This window comes from Protopterus annectens, chromosome 12.part0 (assembly GCF_019279795.1).
Source record: "Protopterus annectens isolate FY-2018-M chromosome 12.part0, PAN1.0, whole genome shotgun sequence".
Taxonomy (NCBI): domain Eukaryota; kingdom Metazoa; phylum Chordata; order Ceratodontiformes; family Protopteridae; genus Protopterus; species Protopterus annectens.
The window spans coordinates 1,185,911,349-1,185,934,269 of NC_056746.1; the positions used below are offsets into that span (position 1 = coordinate 1,185,911,349).

At 44.4% G+C, this 22,921-nt stretch overlaps 1 protein-coding gene across 1 annotated transcript in view; it reads left to right on the forward strand.

Annotated features, from left to right (window-relative positions):
• Positions 1 to 22,921, forward strand: part of PCIF1 (phosphorylated CTD interacting factor 1) — a 797,200-nt gene that overhangs the window by 381,422 nt on the left and 392,857 nt on the right. The gene's annotated exons all lie outside the window — the stretch shown is intronic.

Below are 22,921 nucleotides of genomic sequence, written 5' to 3' on the forward strand. Positions count from 1 at the left end.
CACAGGCAGCAAGAGTAGCATCAATGTGTTAATGTGGGTGGCATATGTGTAGTGTGAGGAAAGTTAGGTCAAAAACTGGGAAAGACCCCACAAAAACATTTGGCATGGCATTGATTAACTATGATAACAGCTGTTGTCACAAATTTGAAGTAGAACCCTAGTACATGTTCAAGCAGGGTTTGGTGCATTAAGCAACAACAGGCAGTCTTCATGGCAACAGTAGGTGTGAAGATACATTCTTGCTCGCTTAGGATGTGGGTGTGTGTGTACACATTTTCTTTTATTATACATAACAGAAAGTTGTAGTCTGAGTTTAATATTAATGCAGAGCTGTCTGATTTTTTATAGAGGAAAGTTTAAAATTCTGGAATGCATTGTGTCAGTCCTAACAACTTTTAATTTAAAATATATTAACTTTTACAGGTGATGGTCATAAGGAAATGTACCTGTGTTTGTGTATGTCTGGTAATATGCACACCTAAGTGTATATGCATGTGTACAACCATGGATGTTATGTAGCATACTGGCATCTCTATATATTTACTTTTTACTTCATGTCCTGCTTATTATGGTGTTTTTTATCTGATTAAGTCAGTGGCATAAATAGGAAAAATGTGAGCTTTACATCACCACCAAGAGCTGCCCTTGAGCAATAAAAAATATAAGATGTTTTTTGTGTTTCACTGTTGCAGTCATCACATTTGGGTTATCTGCTTGCAGTAGCCCTCAGTTGGCCTGATTAACAAAGTCTTGGGTCCTGCATCAGTTGCTGTCCCGTCTTCCATGACGTCAGGTAGTTAGGGGTATAAAGCATGCAGCTGACGCCATTACATCAGTCCTTCTTGCTGTGCAGTGCCTGAAGCAGAAGCAGTTCGCAAGTGCCGGTCGGCCGACTCCTGAAATTTTCGTTTTCGAGTTTCAGAACCGAAGTCTTCAACTATGCTAAGTACCCCATTGGGGAAACTTTTTCTTGCTCTAAACCGATGTCAGTAAAAGTCAATAATTGTATTTCTTGTGGAAAGCATATACCTCATAAATATTTTCATTCATACTGCATTCCTTGCCTAGGCCCTGACCATGACGTACCTCGCTGTCAGTTTTGTGCCTTATTTAAACAACGAACTATTCGTCGTCGGTATATTTCCGCTTCTAAATTTTTTGGTACCCGGTTCAGTTATCTAGATATGGCTTTGGTAAGCCACCCAACTACCGACATTCTGAAAAAACACAAAGATAAAGACAGAGACAGACCGCATAGGTCCAAAGCTGCCGATGACGCTTCTCCTAAGCTAGTCGCCAGTTCGCCGGTACTCAGGTGCTTTTGCAGCCCCTGATACCCGCTACTTCAGATTCACAGGCCTCTACTGAGACTCATTCGGAGTCCGGTATGCCGCAAGATGCTTCCAACTGTGGAACCTGCGGATGTCTCTACCTTGGATGGGTCCGGAGCCACTGTGCAGGCACCGGCTTCTGAGGGTTTAATTAGGCCTACTGACTTGCATATTAAACTGACGCCATCTTCTTCTTCAAGGCCTAAAGCTCGATCCATGCCTAGAAAACAACGCCCAGACCGCATGGTCAGGCCTCTATGCCTAAAAAACAAATGATAAGACCTTATTACTTTAATCAGGGGAAGCCAACCTTCCCCCTCTAAGAGACCTAGGACTGAGTTTGCTTATGATTCTTCTGATCAGGATTCTGAAATTTCTGTTTCCTCTGAAGACCAGGATTTACCCTTACCTACCTATGAGGATTCTGATGCAGAGGACTCTATTCCCTCTGCTTCACCTCCAGAGGATTTCTCTTTTGGTGAAACATTGCATACTCTTAGGGAGCATTTTCGCTGGGAAAGCCAGGATTACGCTGACTCAAAAAGAGGCGTAGGGATTTCTTACTCCTGCCCCAACACAGGCCTTTAGCTATCCCCCCTGTACTGGACATTGTTGAATATGCCTTTTCGGAATCTAGCTTGGCCCCTGAGTCTTTACCTCCTGCTCCCAGAAAACCTGATAGATATTCCATGGTTCCTGACTCTCACAAGTTCCTTTTTAAAAATCTTACTGTGGATCCTGAAACCATTTCACAGGAACCCAAGGACATTAAGGCTACTAATGCCAAAATTCCTTCCCCCTCTGATAGAGATTCCAGGGTGCTGGATAGATGGGGTAAGACAGTATACACTTCTGCAGCCTTGGCCATTAGGGCCTTAAACTGTCAGTTTATTATAAAGTATCAGCAGCATATTATTGGCTTAAGGAGCAATCTTTGCCAGATCATGTTAAAGCTAAATTGCTGGATGCTCCCTTAAACCAAGGCCACCTGTTTGGCAACAAAGCAGAAGTAGTACTTAAAAAGATGGAGGAAAAAACTAAATCTATGCAAACTGTTAAAGATTTCCTGCAAGTACAGCCTCCCAGATTTAGTAGGCATTGGCCCTCTAAAAACTGGTCCTATCCTGCCTCTTCCAGGGCTTCTCAGTCCAAACTCAGAACCAGCAGATCATCCAGGCTTTAGTCCCAAGGTGCTCACAGGGCTAAGCAGTGGGGGGCTCCCACTTCCAAAGCAGGGAATGGTAAGACTCCCCCCTATGGTAAACTGTCTCAATGACTTAACTTTAAATCTTCCAAGCCCTGCACAACTGACTGTTCCCTTAAGGGGAAAGAAAACCCGGCAGGCATACAATTGGGAACTCATTATGCAGGACAAATTGGTTTTAAATATAGTTTCCCAAGGATACAGATTCCACTTTCACTCCTTGCCAACCCCAAACGGTTGGCCAGACCTACCCCCAAATCAGTGAGCGGAGGCTCAAAAGCAAATTCTCGCTTTCTTAAGCATCAGGGCCATTCAACCTGTTCCAGAAGAGGAATGGGGACAAGGTTTCTACTCAAGACTTTTCCTGGTACCCAGAAAAGACAACTCCTGGCGTCCTGTACTGGACCTCTCTATCCTAAACACATTTTTGGTGGTTCCAAAATTCAAGATGCTAACTCTTCACCAACTGCTTCCTATGCTAGGCAAAGATGCCTGGTTGGCAACACTGGATTTAAAGGAAGCTTACCTGCACTTCCCAGTAAGGGAATCCTGCAGAAGATACCTACGTTTCAAAGCAGGAAACATGCACTATCAGGTCTCTGCACTGCCCTTTGGCTTATCAACTGTGCCAAGGGTATTCACAAAGTGCCTAGCTCCAGTCATTGCATTTTGCAGGCAAAGAAATATCCAAATATATCCTTACCTGGACGATTGCCTAATTCAGGCAGAAAACCAGGACATACTATTGAATCATCTGGCATTTGTACAGAAATTGCTAACTTCCATGGGGTACACTATAAACAAAAAAAAATCACATATTGTACCCTGCCAACAAATTGTATTCCTGGGAGCAAGCTTGAACACAACTTCCCAGATGGCTTTTCTCACGCCAGAAAAACAAGTTCATTTGACAGCCTACTTCAAACTACTGGCCACAAAGACCCAGCTATCTGCAAGGAAAATACTGCAAGCCCTGTAGTTCATGGCCTCCTGCATTCTACTAATTCCATATGCAAGACTGCATATGAGGAAACTACAGTGGTATGTAAAAAGCCTATGGTGTCAACATTCTCAAGATCTAGAAGCAATGATTCTTATCATTCCTTGTCTACAGATAGAGTTCCTTTGGTGGGAAGACGCCTGTCACCAAAACAAGGGACTGCCATTCACATTAACCCCTGCCACCCAAACCCTACCAACAGACGCATCAGACTATGCATGGAGGGCTCACTTGGCAGGGAAGTGCATTCAGGGCAAATGGAACCCAAGTCAAATTCACCTGCACATCAATCAGAAAGTAATGTTAGCTGTACAGAATGCTGTGACAGCCTTCAAGGACCACATTCTTCCAGGACAATTAATGGTAAAGACGGACAACACCACTGTTATGTAGTAGATAAACAAGCAGTGGGGACCCCACTCATACCCTCTCTGAAGACTAGCCATGGCTCTGTGGAACACAGACTTGAGCTACCAAGTGCACCTACAGGCTCAATTCCTGCCAGGAAAGCTAAACACACTGGCAGATGATCTAAGCAGAAATCTCATGGACCCACACGAGTAGAAACTGGAACCAAAGATATTCAACATGTTGAGAAACAAATGGAGGAGCCCAGATATAGACCTCTTTGCCTCCCCCCAGAACTACCAATTGAAAAAATTCTGCACAAGGACTCCCCACAAACAAGCTTGGGAAGTGGATGCCCTGTCCTTCACCTGGAAAAACCTATCAGTTTATGCCTTTCCCCCTCCTCCTCTCCACTCCTCTCCTCCTCTCCTCTCCTCTCCAAGGTACTACTAAAGATAAAACAGGACAAACCAAGGATGATACTGATTGCACCAGACTGGCCATGCCAACACTGGTGTACCCCCTTTTGCGCAGTGTGTCACTGCTAGCACCAAGGCACTTGCCTCAGACCCCTGTCCTGCTGTCACAGCAGGAGGGTCAGATTCTGCACCCACAGCTTCAAACCCTGAACCTGGCAGCCTGGGTAATTACCTGATCTCTCCATTACCATCCCTCAGTAAGCAAGTGTTGGATGGAATAAAAAAAATGCATTCTATTCATCTGCTTTTACTGTATTTGTGTTTCTTCCCACTTTATTACTAGTGGCATTGACTACAACTCTGATCTGATATATATAACTATAAGTATCCTTTTCTGTGCATTTAAAGTGTTTTTTTTTATTGTATCTGCTTTATTTTCTGAAAAAAAATATATATCCCGCCTTTCTAAGCTAGTCCAGTTTTCAGGTTAAGTGCTGAATTCAGGGCTGTGTTACAGATCTCTGTGTTTGCCCATACCTTACTTGGATAGAAGGAAGTTTCTCTGTTCACCTGTGAGAGAGGGGAGCTTTGAGTAGCCTATTTTTCCCTGGAGGAGTGGTTTCAGCCCAGAAATTAGTAGTTTATTGGCCATTTTGTGCTAATTTCTATCTCTTTCATTTCCCTGCTATAAGTACCGCATTTGCCCGGTTTTGCAAGCCAGGCAGCGCCAGCCAGTTAGGGTATAACTATTCCCGGCTCCACAAAGTCTCCTCTTCAATTTTTCCCTTGGAACTAGACAAACTTTCAACTTAAGCACTCAAGCCATTCATTTCTCAGCCCAGCACTTGCTCAAAACTCATAACAAGCACTTATAAACCCTAGCACTAGACCCTCCTATACTGTACAGAAAGACAAGGCTCTCTATTCAGCCTTAGCAGCCATTCAGTAAAACAGTTCACTGTACCTATCCAGGCATGTCCAAAGGGCAGTTTCAGGCATACTCTCCAGTCCAGCTGGTGAATCTGGGCATTTTGAGGTAATGTTACAACTGCCTCATGTACACAGACAACCCTCTCCTCCTACCACCAAACACTAATACATGCAAGAGATGCAATTATACAGCCAAGCTGGAGGCTAAGCTCTCTCAACCCAAGGCTGGATCAGACAGTCAAGAGGAGAAGGGAAATACTTGCATCACACCACCAGTCTCACATAGACCCATTAAACCAGCACCAGCAAAAAACACACAAAAATACACAAAAACATACTCGGAGGCTCTAAATAAAAATCTACAAAAGCAACAGAGACCTCCAAAGCAGATATCCAAGCAACCTCCACCCCCCAACACAAATCATGAAACACATACTTCACAAAACCAGTGTGCCATGCAGTCACAGCCCTTAAGGCAAAATAACATACCCAACGTACTAGTAATAGGTGATTCTGTAGTCAGGCACACTGACGTCCCACTCACTAGGCTGAATAAGGAGAAGGTTACTGTTAGCTGCCTGTTGGGTGCCAGGATCCGCCACATAACACAAGCACTCAGGTCACTCCAGAACAAGTACAAATACGACTGTCATTGTCCATGTTGGTGTGAATGACCTGAGCCATACCTCCCTGGACTACATGAAAAGAGACATGGGAGAGCTCTCTGATCTTGTAGCCCAGGCCGGTATGACCCTGACCCTGAGTAGCATCCTGCCCTCACCAAGAATGATACCACAGTATAAAGAAAAAAGTATCAATTTCAACAATTGGCTAAGTTTCTGGTGTCATTCAAAGGGGATCCAGTGTCTGTTTGCCTGGGATGACATGCTCGACAAGCCACGCTGATTCGCTAGAGACAGTTTGCACCTGTCACCCTTAGGCTTTTGAATACTGCCCAAGGCTCTTGCCACCCCCATAGTGCCTTTTTTAGGCAAGGCTCAAAAGACAAACCCACCACCATAAATAGCACAAGTAACAAAAAACTGAGGGTAATGCTACTCAATGCCAGAAGTCTAAACCTCAAAATGCACGCACTCGAGGCACTCCTCAGTGTGGAGAAAATCAATATATGTGCAGTAACAGAAACCTGGTTTAAGGCTCCAGAGAGCACCCCAGCACTACCAGGCTACAACTCATACCATACATTTCGGCCACAGAACTCTGACCGAAATACAAAAGGCGGGGGCGTATCCATATTCATCAAGGATACCCACACCTCCAGGTTAGTGGCACAACATGATGCTTCAGAGATCATCCACATGCAATTAACAATGGGCAAAACTGCAGTTCAAATTGTAGCTTGCTACAGATCACCCACCATGTCCCAGGACCCCCATTCCGCATTTCTGGAAACACTGGGAAATATAAAGGTCCTACCAAGCACCCTAATGTTGGGTGATTTCAATTACCCAAACATTAATTGGGAGAACTACACAAGTACTAACTCCCTTGCCCAACATTTCCTAGAATTTATAAATTCAAATGCCCTGGATCAACTGGTCAGCACTCTCACCAGAGGTGACAAAATATTGGACCTGGTCATCACCAACATGGGCGACCGGTGCTCCACATCAGAGGTCAACCACTCACTGGTTAGATCTGACCATAAACAAATCACTTTGGATATCCACATTCCGCCCCCACCCCTGGACAAGGAAACTACCGTGAAAAACTTTTCAAAAGCAAACTTCACGTTACTTAAGACTGAGGTGGAAAGTTTCAAAGCCCCCATGCTAAAGGATAACATTGTTCAAGCTGCAAAATCCTTTACTAATGCATTCTACGGGCACTTACAAGAATGCATGGATCGTGCTATCCCAAGCAAAACCAAGACTCACTCCTCTACGAAAAGGAAACCAGTCTGGTGGATGCCTGCCATAAACAAGCTATACAATAGGAGGAGGAAACTAGTACAGAAAAGAGTAAAATCCCAAGAAGGGAAGACATCCCTGATCAGTATCAGCAAGAAACTATGATCCCTCATAAAATCATCCAAGGCGAGTTTCGAAAGAAAAATTGCCAAGGACTCCAAAGATAACCACAAGGCATTCTTTAGCTATGTCAAGAATCTAAGTGGCAATGCTCAGATCTGCTCGGAGTTAGTGCAGAATGGTACAGAATACACTGAACCGACCGATATTGCCAACATCCTGGCAGACAGGTTCAGTGCAGACTATACCCCCCTTTCACCCCCAAAAGGGCCCATAACCATACCAGAAGAATGTAGAGCTCCTGAAATCACAGACACTCAGGTTAAAACAGCCCTCTCCAAAGCCAAAAACACAGCATCAGTGGGACCGGATGGTGTCCCAGGCTGCGTCCTGCACAAGCTCAAAGATGAACTAACCCCTCACCTAAACACACTGTTCAAACTCTGCCTCTCCACAGGTTATGTACCCATAGAGTGGCGCACAGCAGCGGTTATTCCACTCCACAAAGGTGGAGCCACAACTGACCCCGGGAACTATCGCCCTACCCTATAAGCCTGACTAGCAAGGCTATGGAGCGCATCATCATGGAACTCATTAACAGAGACATTGGGAACCTGCAAACACTGGACCCTACCCAGTTCGACTTTGTTAAGGGAAGATCATTCCTCCTAAACCTGGTGGACTTCTTTGAGACAGCTACCAAGGCTATAGATGAGGAAAGGTGGTACACACAGCCTACCTAGAACATAAACCCCTACGTGACAAGATGGGTTGCCAACTGACTCACGGACAGAACCCACATGGTAAGAGTTGCTGGAACTAGGTCTGACACTAAACCGGTTACAAGTGGCGTTCCCCAGGGCTCAGTCCTAGGACCCCTCCTGTTCGGCATATACTTTTCAGAGGTACAGGCAAGCACAGGAGGAGTATGGCTGACCAAGTTCACAGACTACTGCAAACTAGGGGCTATAATTGACTCTCCGGCTGACACAGACATCCTTCAAAAGGGTCTCACTGAGACGGACACCTGGTGTCAAAATCATGGCCTCTAGCTAAATGACAAAAAGTGCATAGTCATCCCCTTTGGAAAAAACAAAGTATCCACAAACTACCACATAGGTGGTAGTCCCCTAAATATGGAAGACGTAATAAGGGATCTAGGGACCCAAGTAGATAGTAAACTCTCCTTTGATAATCACATTGCCAGAGTGGTTAGAAAATCCTTCTACGTGGCACACCTTATCACAAAAGGGTTCGCATCCAAATCAGAAGAGGTCATTGTGCCCCTCTACTCATCGCTCATCAGACCCATCATAGAGTACAACGCCCCATTTGGGATGTATCTTAAAAGACACCTCCAACAGCTGGAAAGACCACAGAAGTACCTCACCAAGAGGATCACTGGCCTCAAACAGATGCCCTATGCAGCTCAACTGAAGAATCTCCAGCTGTAGTCGGTTGCATACCGTCTACTCAGAGGTGATCTCTGCCTGACATACAAGGCCATGTCCAACCCAGAACTGATGGACATGCTCCACCTAAAGAAAAGCTTATCCCCTCGACCCACACGCTCTAGGGATCTAAACCTCATCACAACAATAAATAGGATGTGCTGGAGGGATAGATTCCTGTCACAGAGACTTCCCATGCTTTGGAACAAGATTCCAGTCTGCATTAGGCAAAGCTCCTCGCTAACACTCTTCAAGAGAAACCTTGACGAGTGGATGGGAAACAGAAAGTTTACCCCGGGGATCACTTCAGTGGCTCTGCTGGACAGAGGCACAGGGAACTAATCTTAAGGGGGCAGCGAAAAACTAACACATTCTGGCTAGGCTTATAAATGCCTTCAGGCAGATAGCCTAGTACCTACCTATGAACCTATGTCATTCTGGAGGCAAGGAGGCCTAGTACTAGAAAATCCTATGCTGAAAAATGAAAAGATTCTGTTCCTGGAACCAAACTCAGGGGATGGGTACAGCAGCGCCCAATTTACCTCAGATTCTTCAATACTTAACTGAGATGCTGCACAAGAGCCTTTCCTTTTCATCTATCAAAATTCATCCCTCAGCCATTTCAGCTCATTACAACACAGAACCACCCCTCTTCTCTCATCCACTACTGAAGCAATTCCTCAGAGGGGCCAACAACTTAAGACCACCCAGGAGAGCCCCTACTCCAGCATGGGACCTTAACTTTGTTTTGGAAAAACTCACTCTACCTCCTTTTGAGCCAGCTGCAAATGCAGAGTTGAAATTCCTTTCTTGGAAAACAGCCTTCCTTTTAGCCATCATTTCAGCTCAAAGGGTGTCTGAATTACAGGCCCCATGGCAGTGGAGCCTTTCATCATTTTTCATGCGGATAGGGTGTCCCTCAGGCCAATTCCTCCTTCATGCCCAAGGTGGTTTCCAGTGTGGCCTGTAATCAGTCCATTCATTTACCAACCTTCTTTTCTAATCCACAGAACAAAGGGGAGAGAATTCTGCACTTCTTAGATGTGCACAGACAACTTAGATTTTATTTGGACAGGACTAAACCTCTCAGGAAATCTGAACAACTGCTGGTTGCATCTGCTGCAGGGGCAGAGGGGAAGGCCATTTCAAAGCAAACCATTTCTAAATGGATAGGCCATTGCATTCATTTCTGCTATAAGCACCATGGAAAGCCTACCACACAGGGGATTAGACTACATTCTACCAGAGCTGCATCTACCGCTACAGCCTTTTTCAGAGGTGTCTGTACCAGGGACATCCTGGAAGCTGCTACCTGGAGTTCTGTACATACCTTCACCAAGCATTACCGTTTGCCAATTTTCTCTAAATCCAGAGCTGGCTTTGCCACTGCAGTCTTGCAGGGCCTTCTAGCTGGTCCTAATGCTATCTAATTTCCTCCTGCCATCCTTAGCTTTGGGAATCTACCCAAATGTGATGACTGCAACAGTGAAACACGAGTAACATAGTACAGTTGTGTACACTTACCATAAATGTAGATGTTCGAGTGTATTCACGGTTGCAGTCCTAGTTACCCTCCCTCCAACCCCCTGACTTCTACTGGCTATACCTCTATTCTTGCTTCCTATGTTTAAAGCTTTTTGGTGTATTTGCTTTTTTGTTGGAGGTGTAACCTTATATATATAATTAGGTTCATAGGTAGGTACTAGGCTATCGGCCCTGGGGCCTATCCATGCCCAGCCAAAAAGGTACCTTGGCTTTTGCCACCCAAGAAAATTATTTTCCTGTGCCACTGTCGAGCAGAGCCACAGTGGTGATCCCCGGGGTGAATTTCCTATTTCCCATCCAATCATCAGGATTTTTCTTGAAGAGTGCTAATGAGGAGCTTTGTTTGATATAGGTATGTTATTTATTCCAGAGTATGGGAAGTCTCTGGGACAGGAATCTATCCCTCCAACATGTTCTGTTTATTGTGGTGACAAGGTTTAGGTCCCTAAAGCGTGTAGCTCAGAGGGATTGGGATTTCTTTAAGTGGAGCATGTCTAACAGCTCTGGGTTTGACATAGCTTTGTATGTTAGGCAGAGATCACCTCTGAGTAGGCGATATGCGACGGAGTAAAGCTGGAGTTTTTTGAGACGGTCTGCGTAGGGCATCTGTTTGAGGCCGGTAAACCTCTTTGTGAGGTATTTCTGTGGCCTTCCCAGTTGTTGTAGATGTCTTGTGAGGTACATACCAAAAGGATCTTTGTACTCTATAATGGGTCTAATGAGTGATGAGTAGAGGCTTCCCATTATGGGAGTACCTGACATCTGGGGCAAGAAAAACTGATGTAATGGCGTCGGCTGCATGCTTTATACCACTGATTACCTGACGTCATGGAAGATGGGACAGCAACTGACGCAGGACCCAAGACTTTGTTAATCAGGCCGACTGAGGGCTACTGCAAGCAGATAACCCAAATGTGATGACTGCAACAGTGAATACACTCGAACATCTACATTTATGGTAAGTATACACAACTGTACTTTATGCGCAGAGTGGACAAAGAGTCATACATGATGTCAGCATCTCAGACTTTTTCCTCCCCTTTGCAGAGTAAGAAACACCAGTAATGGGAAGTTGGTTCTATTCTATGGGCAACAGGTTCTGTAGACACTGTCCTCTGCTCCTCTTCCTCGCTTGGCAGTAAAGGGCGCTCTGTGCCAAGTACACCTCACCCAACACTAACACAATTTCTGTGCCTCATTCAGCATCTCCAGTCATAATCTTATTGTTGGAGATGGAGAAGTGAAGAGTTAGTGACTGGCTGCCTGCTTCTACAGTCTACCTGTCCGTTGTCATTCCAAGGGGATCCAGTACTTGACAGCCTGGGATGACATGATTGGCAAACCATGATGCTTTGCCAGAGATGGCCTGCATCTGTCTCCCTTGGGCTTCAAGCTCCTGGCAAAGGCTGTTGCCTTCCCCATAATGCCTTTTTTAGGCAATGCCATGAGGTCAAAACTACCAACATGAAAATTTCATCAAAACGTAAATTAAAGGTCATGCTGCTAAATGCTATGAGTCTAAACATGAAACTGTACTCATTGCAAGCTTTCTTAACCCTGGAAGATGCTACCATTTATGCAATCACGAAAACCTGGTTCAGTGCCGAAGAGAGCACCCCAGCCATACCAGGTTACTCATCCTATTATACATTCAAACCCTAAACCATGGGCAGCAAAGCAAAAGGAGGTGGAGTTGCAATATATATAAAAGACATACACACCTCCAGGCTAGCCAAACAGTGTGACGCACAGCAGATACTCCAGGTGCAGTTAACAGTTGGCAGTTGGCAGGAACCCTGTTCAAATCATAGCTAGCTATAGGCCCCCAACTTTGACTCAAGATGTCCACTCCACCTATCTGAACCTCTTCGACTCTATCAAGATTCAACCCTTTACCCTGGTCCTGGGCGCTTTAACTATCCAACCCATAGAGTGGAAGAAATACTCATGCCAAAACATAAATGCTCAAAGATTCCTTGATTTTGTCAGTGCAAATGCCTTGGACCAGTTGGTCGACACCCCCACAAGAGGTAAAAATATCTTGGGCTTGGTATTAACCAACATGAGTAACCACTGCAGCATCCCTACAGTGCCATCATCCTTGGTAAGATTTGACCACAAAGCGGTCACGTTCAAAGTCACTATCCACCCCCACAGCTGGGGTCAAACAAAAAACTTCTCGAATGCTGATTACAACCTCCTGAGGGAAGGTATAAACAGTTTCACAGCCCCTTCCTCCTCCATGGGAACTGGCACATATGTCCAAACGTATTCCAAAGTACTATACGAGCATTTATATAGCTGCATGGAATCAGGAATACCCGACAGGACGAAGTCATCCTTTTCTAGGAAGAGTAAACCTGTCTGGTGGACATTTGCAGTAAATAAACTCTATAATAAAATAAAAAAATTGCTGTCCAGGACCAAGAAGGAGCAAGTGCCTAATTGGAAGTAATCTCTCCTTAGCCTAAACAAGCAAATAAGAGCACTAGTGAAATCCTCCAAAGCAAACTTCAAGTCCAAACTGGCCACATCTATTAAAGACAGTCATAAGGCCGTCACATATGTCCACAGGCTCAAAGGAAGCACCCAGATCTGCTGAGAACTGGTGGTCAAGGAACCACATACACAAACGCCGTAGATGTAGCCAACCTATTGTCAGACAGGTTCAGTGAAAACTTCACCCCCTCTGTCTCCCCATCAGTAAATCAGGACAACCCTAGCACCTGCCCCCCTTCCCTTATCTCTAGGGAACAAGTCATCACTGCCCTCCATAGGACCCGATAACATTCCAGGCTGCATCCTACATGAACTCAGGCAAGAACTTGCAGCACCATTAGGCACCCTATTCAGCCAAAGCCTGAGTACTGGCTTCATCCCATCCGAGTGGAGGACAGCCACTGTCATCTCTTTGCACAAAGGTGGCGCGCCCACCAATGCAGGAAGTTGTATACCCATCAGCCTAACTAGCCTGATCTGCAAGGCCATATAGTGGATTATCATGGACCTCATTAACAAGGACATTGGCAACCTTCAAACACGTGATCCCACACAGTTTGGTTTTGTCAAGGGGGAGGCCATGCCTGTTAAATTTGGTCAGCTTCTTTGAGACAGTCACCAAAGCCATGGACGAGGGGAAGATGGTCCACACCGCCTACCTTCACCTGGCCAAAGCCTTTGATACTATTCCCCACTCATGTATAATAGATAAACTCACGCAACTAGGCATCGATCCTTATGTTGCCAAATGGGTAGCAAACTGACTCACTGATAGAACCCACCTATTCAAAATAAGGGAAGCCACCTCAAGCAGTAGACTTGTAACAAGCGGTGCATCCCAGAGATCGGTCTTGGGGGCCTCTATTGTTTGGGATATACTTTTCTAAGGTGCAGACCAAAACTAGTGGTCAGTGGCTGACCAACTTAGCAGATGACTGCAAGCTCAGTGCTGTCATCAATTCCCCTAGTGATGTGGACATTCTCTAAGAGGGTCTCATCCAAACAAATGACTGGTGCCAAAAACAAGGCCTCAAACTGAATGCCAAAAAATACATCATCATCCCCTTTGGAGAGAGTGATGTCCCCATGAATTATTATATTAATAATAAGGTCCTAAGCACACACTCAGTTGTGAGGGACTTGGGCACCCAGGTTGACAGCAAACTGATGTTTGACCACCATATTGCCTCCATTGTATGAAAAGCTTTCTACATGGCCCGCCTCATTAGGAAGGATATCTCATCCAGGGACAAGGTGGTCATAACATCCCTGTATTCTTCCCTTATAAGACCCATTATTGAGTACAGTGCCCCTTTCGGCATGTACCTCAAAAAGCACATGCAGCAGCTGGAAAGACCACAGAGGTTCCTCACCTGGTGAATCCAGGGCCTCAAACATCTACCCTACACTTGTAGGCTAAAGGCCCTGTCCCTCTACTCAGTCTCCTACTGACTCCTCAGAGGTGACTTCTGTCTGGCATACAAAGCAATCTCAGATACCACCTTGATGGGGCTGCTGCATATCCGCAAGTCAAGCTCTACTCGAGTAATCTGCACGTGTGACCTCAACCTGATCTGTGACATCAATAGGACTTGTTGGTGGGACAGATTTGTGTCCCAGAGACCCTCCCCTTTTGTGGAATAGACTCCCTCTCCATGTCAAGCAGAGTACCTTATTAATCTTTTTTAAAAGCAACCTGGATAACTGGATGGGGAACAGAAAATACAACCCTGGGATTCTATCTTTGCCCTTCTTAGACAGTAGCATCATGGCTGATTTGTTGGAACATGGGCTAAATTCTTGGCTAGGCTTGTAAGGGCCTCAGGGCCAATAGCCTGGTAACGTCCTATGATCTTATTTACTGCTATTGTTACAGAAGATTACATGGACTTGTTGTTTTACAAAGCAAGACATGGGAACTTCAAACATGTACTCATACAGACATGAAAATGTGGTTGGGTGGGTCCATTTCATCCTACTAACATTCCTTTGTGCCCTACAATCTGCTCAGGGAGGGGGATCCAGACCATGATTGGAGTGGAGTTATAAGCAGCAAGAAAGTACATCAGTACAATGCTGATGTGGTAATAACAGAGAAAAAGAGGTAACTGATGCTGAGTCTGATGATGATGTATTAATAAATGAATGAATAACAGCTCCTTTAGTCTTCTATTGCTCTACAGGTCGGTCAGTACCCAGTGCTATGAGCAGCTTTCATTCTCATCTGGATCTAGACGCAGCCTTGCTTCACACAGTAAAGATCTTACCAAGCCAGCTTGATCCTGCTTAATGACAAACACAGCACTGAGATGGGCAGTAGATGCCTCCTGGATGCATTACAGCTGAACTTCAACAAGGCTTTTAACACAGTACCTTACAGGAAACTGATAATGAAATGAAAAAAAAAAGTATGGAAATGGGTGGGTAGAAAGCTGGATGATAGGAAGCAGATGGTAGTATTTGTGTGTGTATTTCTGTTTTGTGGTGAGGATGATTGGAGAAAAGCTGGTAAGCTGTGGAATGCACTCTTTAAACATTTATTGTTACAGATCCATCAGGGACTTCACTCCCTTAAGTCAATAAACGAAAGCATTTAGGCCTTATTTTTAACCAGAATCTCCCTTTTTACAAACGTGTTGAAACTCTAAGTTTCATAAAGTACTAGCCCAGCTAAGCATATGTTATAAAATCTTGCATCTTCTAACTGTCAAAACAGATGAGCCTTAGCCATTTATGTCCTAATTCTCAGGCTGGAATATGGACCGTCAATTATGGCCCTTGGCTCTTCACATAATACCTCTCTGCTATAGTATGTTGAAAATCAAATACTTGGATTCATTTACTTTTCCAACAAAATGAACATCATTGTCTTGCACTTTGACAACAGTAAATGGGTACGTGAGTGACAGGGCTATGCTCCTCCTTAACACACTTGCCTTCAGACTTCTCAGTCATAGATACTGTCCTCCCTTTCTCAATAAATTGACCATCAAAAAGCCCCTCCTACTCCCTCAGAAATTTTAGCTCTCTCCTATTGTCAAGGCCTCCCTTTACTCTTACTACCTGTGAAAGATCCTTCTCCAAAATAGCCCCTACCTGCTGAAAGGCTACCTGGAACCACCAAACAAATTTATAATTTTACATTTTTCAAGAAGCCTTTATTTCCCTTTACTTAAGGAAAGCAAATGTAACAGGGCCAGCAAGCTTCCTTGCATCATTACTCTGCATTAAATCTGTGCTTTATGCTTCCTAGGATTACTACTACTATTTTTTTTTCATTTCTATCTTTTTCTTGCTGTTACTATCTATATTCATGACACTGTAAAAACTTATGCTTCATTTAGTCCATGCTGTACACTTGGAAGTGCAAATATTTGTATAATTCAGCTGTTGCTTTACTTGCTTTTCACAATTTGTTTTGTACTTTATTTTTGCTTATTGTGTCTGAAAATGGTCCTTAGACCAGCCCACTTACTTTGTTAGCAAACATTAAATAAATAAATGCCAGAAATTTCATTAGCATGACTAGACATATTTATTAAAATATTAGTGTGATAATTTTGCTGGAGTCGGAAAGCAAGATTGCATTGATAAAAGATAATCCACAGACAGGAGGAACCGAACCAAAAAGCACAAAGTGCAGCTTTATTGAACAACAAACAGGTCAATAAATCAAGCGCTTTCGCCAGGCAAATACCTGGCTTTCTCAAGATAAATATGATTTTCTTGTTACAATTAGTAAATATATTTTATCTTACATATTTGTGATTTTTTATGCACACATTTGTACATCATTTTTAAATGATTTTTTAGTGTTTTCACTGTTTGAACTTTTATTCTGCATTTTCATATGCATACTTTTCACTCACTGAGTTCAGTTACTAATTAACTGCCTTCTTAAGTGGATGTTTGTTGAACTAATTAAGTACCATGTGATCAGATGCTTAAGTTTTTAAACTTTTCAGTCACACTACTTTTTATCTTGAGAAAGCCAGGTATTTGCCTGGCGAAAGTGCTTGATTTATTGACCTGTTTGTTGTTCAATAAAGCTGCACTTTGTGCTTTTTGGTTCGGTTCTTCCTGTATGTGGATTATCTTTTATCTTATTTGCCTTGGTTTCTTGGAAGATTGCATTGATGTTCTTTGTGTTTCACTGTTGCAGTCATCACATTTGGGTTATCTGCTTGCAATAGCCCTCACTTGGCCTGATTATCAAAGTCTTGGGTCCTGCATCGGTTGCTGTCTCATCTTCCGTGATGTCAGGTAGTCAGGGGTATAAAGCATGCAGCCGACACCATTACATCAGTCTTTCTTGCCGTGCGGTGCCCGAAGCAGTTCGCAAGTACCAGTCGGCCGACTCCTGAAATCTTCATTTTCGAGTTTCAGAACCAAAGTCTTCAACTAAAGCTAAGTACCCCATTCGGGAAACTTTTTCTTGCTCTAAACCGATGTCAGTAAAAGTCAATAATTGTATTTCTTGTGGAAAGCAAATACCTCACAAAGATTTTCATTCATACTGTATTCCTTGCCTAGGCCCTGACCACGACGTACCTCGCTGTCAGTTTTGTGCCTTATTTAAGCAACGAGCTATTCGTCGTCGGTATATTTACGCTTCTAAATATTTTGGTACTCGGTTCAATTATCCAGGTGTGTCTTCGCTAAGCCATCCGACTACTGACATTCCGAAAAACGCAAAGATAAAGACAGAGAGAGGCCACTAGGTCCAAAGCTGCTGACGACGATTCTCCTAAGCCAGTTGCCAGTTCGCCGGTACTCAGTGAGGTGCTTTCGCAGCCCCTGATATCCGCTACTTCAGATTCGCAGGCCTCTACTGAGATCCATTCAGAGTCCGGTATGCCGCGAGATGCTTCAATTGTGGAACCTGAAGATGTTTCTACCTTGGATGGGTCTGGAGCCACTGTGCAGGCAACGGCTTCTGAGGGTGTATTCAGGCCTACTGACTTGCATATTAAACCAACCCCATCTTCCTCTTCAAGGCCTAAAACTCTTAACTATGCCTAGAAAACTGACGCCCAGACCGCATGGTCAGGCCTCTATGTCTAAAAAACAAATGATAAGAATGGCTGAAGACCTTATTACTTTAATCAGGAGAAGCCACCCTTCCCCCTCTAAGAGACCTAGGACTGAGTTTGCTTATGATACTTCTGACCAGGATTCTGAAATGTCTGTTTCCTCTGATGACCAGGATTTACCCTTATCTGCCTATGAGGATTCTGATGCTGAGGACTCTAGTCTCTCTGCTTCCCCCCCAGAGGATTTATCTTTTGGTGAAACCTTGCATACTCTTAGGGAACACTTTCACTGGGAAAGCCAGGATTACTCTGATTCTAAAAAGAGGCTTAGGGTTTTCTTACTCCTGCCCCAGCACAGGCCTTTAGCTATCCCTCCTGTACTAGACATTGTTGATGATGCCTTTTCGGAATCTAGCTTGGCCCCTGACTCTTTTCCTCTTGCTCCCAGAAAACCTGATAGATATTACAGGGTTCCTGACTCTCACAAGTTCCTTTTTAAAAATCCTACTGCGGATCCTGAGACCATTTCACAGGGACCCAAGGGCATCAAGGCTACTACTGCCAAAAATCCTACCCCCTCTGCTAGAGACTCCAGGGCGCTGGATAGATGGGGTAAGAAAGTGCCATTAGGGCCTTAAACCGCCAGTTTCATATGTTAAAGTATTAGCAGCATATCATTGGATTGCTTAAACAGAAAATGATGTTGATTCCTGACTGTGCTGAAAATAAGGGTTTACAGGATTTAATGCATTCTGCTGAACAGGTTGGAAAGCATACTTTGCAATGTGGTTTTGATTCACTAGAGGCACCTTGCAGAGCTGCTGTCACTGGGTCTGTACTTAGAAGGCATGCTTGGCTTAAGGAACAATCTTTGCGTGGTCATGTTAAAGCTAAATTGCTGGATGCTCCTTTAAATCAGGACCACCTGTTTGGCAACAAAGCAGAAGAAGTTCTTAAAAAGATGGAGGAAAAAGCTAAATCTATGCAAACTGTTAAAGATTTCCTACAGGTACAACCTGCAAGATTTAGTAGGCATTGGCCCTCTAAGAATTGGTCTTTTCCTGCTTCTTCCAGGCCTTCTCAGTCCAAAACCAGCAGAACACCCAGGCTTAATTCCCAGGGTACGCACAGGGCTAAACAGTGTGGGGGGCTGCCACTTCCAAATCAGGGAGTAGTAAGACTCCACCCTATGGTAAACTGTCTCAGTGACTTAACCTTAAAACTTCCAAGCATATGTTCTTCGTGTTTCACTGTTGCAGTCATTGCACTTGGGTTATCCTGCTGGCAGGCTACCCTCAGTCGGCCTGAATTCCAAGGTCTACGTCCGGAGTCGGCTGCCGTCGCCTCTTCCCTGACGTCAGTGCACTAGGGGTGTAAAAGATGCAGCAGACGTCATTTTCTTCAGTCTTTCTTGTTGTGCGAATTTCAGATCCGAAGTCTTCATTAAAAGCTAAGTACCCCGTTGGGGAAACCTTTTTTCTTGCTCCAGACCGATGTCAGAAAAAGTTAATAATTGTATTTCTTCTGAGAAGCAAATACCTCATAAGGACTTTCATTCTTACTGTATTCCTTGCCTAGGCCCTGACCACGACGTTGCTAGTTGTTGGTTTTGTGCTAGATTTAACCAACGCACTATTAAGCGTCAGTACGATTTTGCATTCATTATTTTGGCAGAAGATTTAATTACACGATGCCGTTGGATGGCCATCCGACTACCGGAATTCACAAGAAACGCAAAGAAAACGAAAAGGACGGGCATCTGAGGTCCAAAACCGACGACGAGGCTTCCTCTAAGCCAGTCGCCGATTCTCAGTGAGGCGCCTTCACAGCCCATGACGCCTGCTACTTTGGACCCACAGGCCGCTACAGACTCCCACATGGAGTCGACTAGGCCACTGAAAGCTCAAGGTATTGGACCTTTGGAGACTATTCCCTCAGATGGGTCCGGAGCCGCTGAGCAGGCATTGGCTTCTGAGGGTATTTTCAGACCTACTCAATTATACATTAAAACGACTCCTGCTACAAAGGCAAAGACTAAAGCACCTTTAAAGACAAAGAAACAAGTACAACAGCCTCATGGACAGGCCTCCATGCCCAAAAAACAAATGCTCAAGATGGCCGAAGACTTAATTACTTTGATCAGGGGTTCCCATCCCCCTCCTGATAAAAGGCCTAGGCAAGAGACAGAATATGAATCTTCAGATCAGATTTCCATTTCATCTGATTCCTCTTCTGATCAGGAATATTCTCTTCCTCCCTATGAGGATTCTGATGCTGAAGAATCTATCCTTTCAGCTTCTCCTCCTGAGGATTACTCTTTTGGGGAAACCTTGCATACCATGAGTGAGCATTTCCACTGGGAGAGCCAAGATTATTCAGAATCTAAGCAAAGGCTCAGAGACTTCCTTTTACTCCCATAACACAGGCCCCTAGCTATTCCACCTGTGTTAGACATTGTAGATGATGTATTTTCAGAGTCCAGTCTGACCCCTGACTCCTTACCTCCAGCTCCTGTTAAACCGGACAGGTACTACAGGGTTCCTGACTCTCATAAATTCCTTTTCAAAAACCCTGCTGCTGACCCAGAAACTATCTCTCAGGGTTCCAAAGGGGTCAAGGCTTCCACTGCAAAAAACCCTACCCCCTCTGACAGGGATTCTAGGGCATTGGACAGATGGGGAAAAAAGATTTACACTTCTGCCACCTTGGCTATAAGGGCTTTAAATTGTCAGTTTCATATGCTCAAATATCAGCAATATATTATGTCACTGCTTAAACAGATAATGTTGGTAAATTCTGAATGTGCAGAAAACAAAGAAATGCAGGATTTATTGCATGCAGCTAAACACGTTGGCAAGCATACTTTGCAATGTGGTTTTGATTCATTAGAGGCCTCCTGCAGGGCCGCTGTTACAGGTTCTGTCATCAGGAGACATGCTTGGTTAAAGGAACAAAATCTGCCTGACCATGTCAAAGCACAATTATTAGATGCTCCATTATAGCATGACACCTTGTTTGGGGTTAAAGCAGAAGAGGTGTTAAAGAAAATGGAGGACAAAGCTAAATCTATGCAGACGGTTAAGGATTTCTTACAGGTACAACCCCCAAGATTTAGCAGACTCTGGCCTACAAAGAATTGGTCCTTTCCAGTGTCAGACAGACCACAAAGGGGCAGATACAGATGCCCAAGAGGCAGGTTCCAGCCCCAAGGGTCATACAGGTCTAAACAATGGGGTGCTTCTGCCTCCAAAAGTGGAGAAGACAAATCACAGCCATACAGGAAACAGTCCCAATGACTTCCCCCTGCCTGCACCAAGCACTTATCTTCAGGCAGCACCTTTAGGGGGAAAACTAGCACTTTTTTCTCAAAATTGGCACAAAATAACCCAGGACAAATGGGTCCTAGACATAGTGTCACAAGGCTACAAGTTTCACTTCCATACCCTGCCAAAGACAAACGGCTGGCCAGACATGCCAAAATATTAATGGGCAGAGGCACAAAAACAAGTTTTATCCTTCATGGACATGAGGGCCATTCAACAAGTACCAGAGCAAGAGCAGGGACAAGGATTTTATTCAAGACTGTTCTTGGTACCAAGAAAGGACAAGACCTGGAGACCAATACTCGACCTATCTGTTCTAAACACATATCTGGATATACCAAAATTCAAAATGTGGACTCTACAACAGCTTCTGCCCATGCTGGGCAAGAAGGCTTGGCTTGTGACCTTAGACCTAAAAGAGGCATACCTGCATGTCCCAGTCAGACAAACATGCAGAAGATACCTCAGATTCAAAGCTGGCTCAATGCACTACCAATTATCTGCACTGCCCTTTGGCTTATCTACTGCACCCAGGGTCTTCACAAAGTGCCTGGCATCAGTAATTGCATTCTGAAGACAAAGATGAATACAAATATATCCTTACTTGGACGACTGCCTCATTCAAGCAGAGAACAAGGACATTCTACTTCAGCATCTGGCGTTTGTAAAGAGATTTCTAACAGGCCTAGGGTACACAGTCAAAGAAAATAAATCAAAACTAGTACCCTCTCAAGAGATAATATTCCTAGGTGCAAGCTTAAATACAACTGCCCAGATGGCTTATCTCACGCCAGACAAACAAAGGCAACTGACTGCATATTTCAAACTGTTGGCAACAAAGGCCCAGTTATCTGCAAGAAAAATTCTGCAGGCTTTGGGCTTCATGGCATCCTGCATTCTACTAATACCATATGCGAGACTGCATATGAGGAAACTTCAATGGTACCTAAAAAGTGTTTGGGCTCAACGTTGCCACAGCCTGGAAACAATAATTACCCGCATTCCTTGCCTACAAAAGGAATTTCGATGGTGGGCGAAGGCTTGCCACCAGAACAAGGGATAGCCATTCACTTTACCCCCAGCCAGGCAGACATTAACAACGGATGCATCAGATTATGCCTGGGGGGCCCACATGGCAGAAAGATGTATTCATGTCACATAGTCCACAAATCAAATGCATCTGCATATCAATCAAAAAGAGATGCTAGCTGTTCAGAATGCCCTGACAGCCTTCAAAGACCTACTTCATCTGGGACAACTACTGATAAAGACAGACAACACCATGGTCATGTGGTATATAAACAAGCAGGGAGACACTCATTCTTACCCCCTTTGCAGAGTAGCAATGACTTTGTGGGACACAGCATTGACTTACCACGTACATCTGCAGGCACAATTCCTGCCAGGAAAGATAAATACTCTGGCAGACGAAGTAAGCAGAAACCTCATGGATCCTCACGAGTGGAAATTGGATCCACAAGTCTTCAGCATAATAACAAGGAAATGGGGATGCCTGGATATAGATCTATTTGCCTCTCCTCACAACTACCATCTAAAAAGATTCTGTACAAGGACTTATCACAGACAAGGATGGAAAGTGGACGCCCTATCTTTCAGCTGGAAAAGCTTAACAGTGTATGCCTTTCCTCCACTGCCTCTCCTCCCCAAGGTACTCTTAAAGGTCAGAGAAGAGAAGCCAAAGATGATACTGATTGCCCCCAGACTGGCCCCGCCAGTACTGGTATCCAATCCTAAGGAACTTGTCTCAGTGCCCGGCTTGGACCTTGCCTCAAATACCTCATTTACTGTCCCAACAAAACAATCAGATCCTGCACAGCCAACTCAAG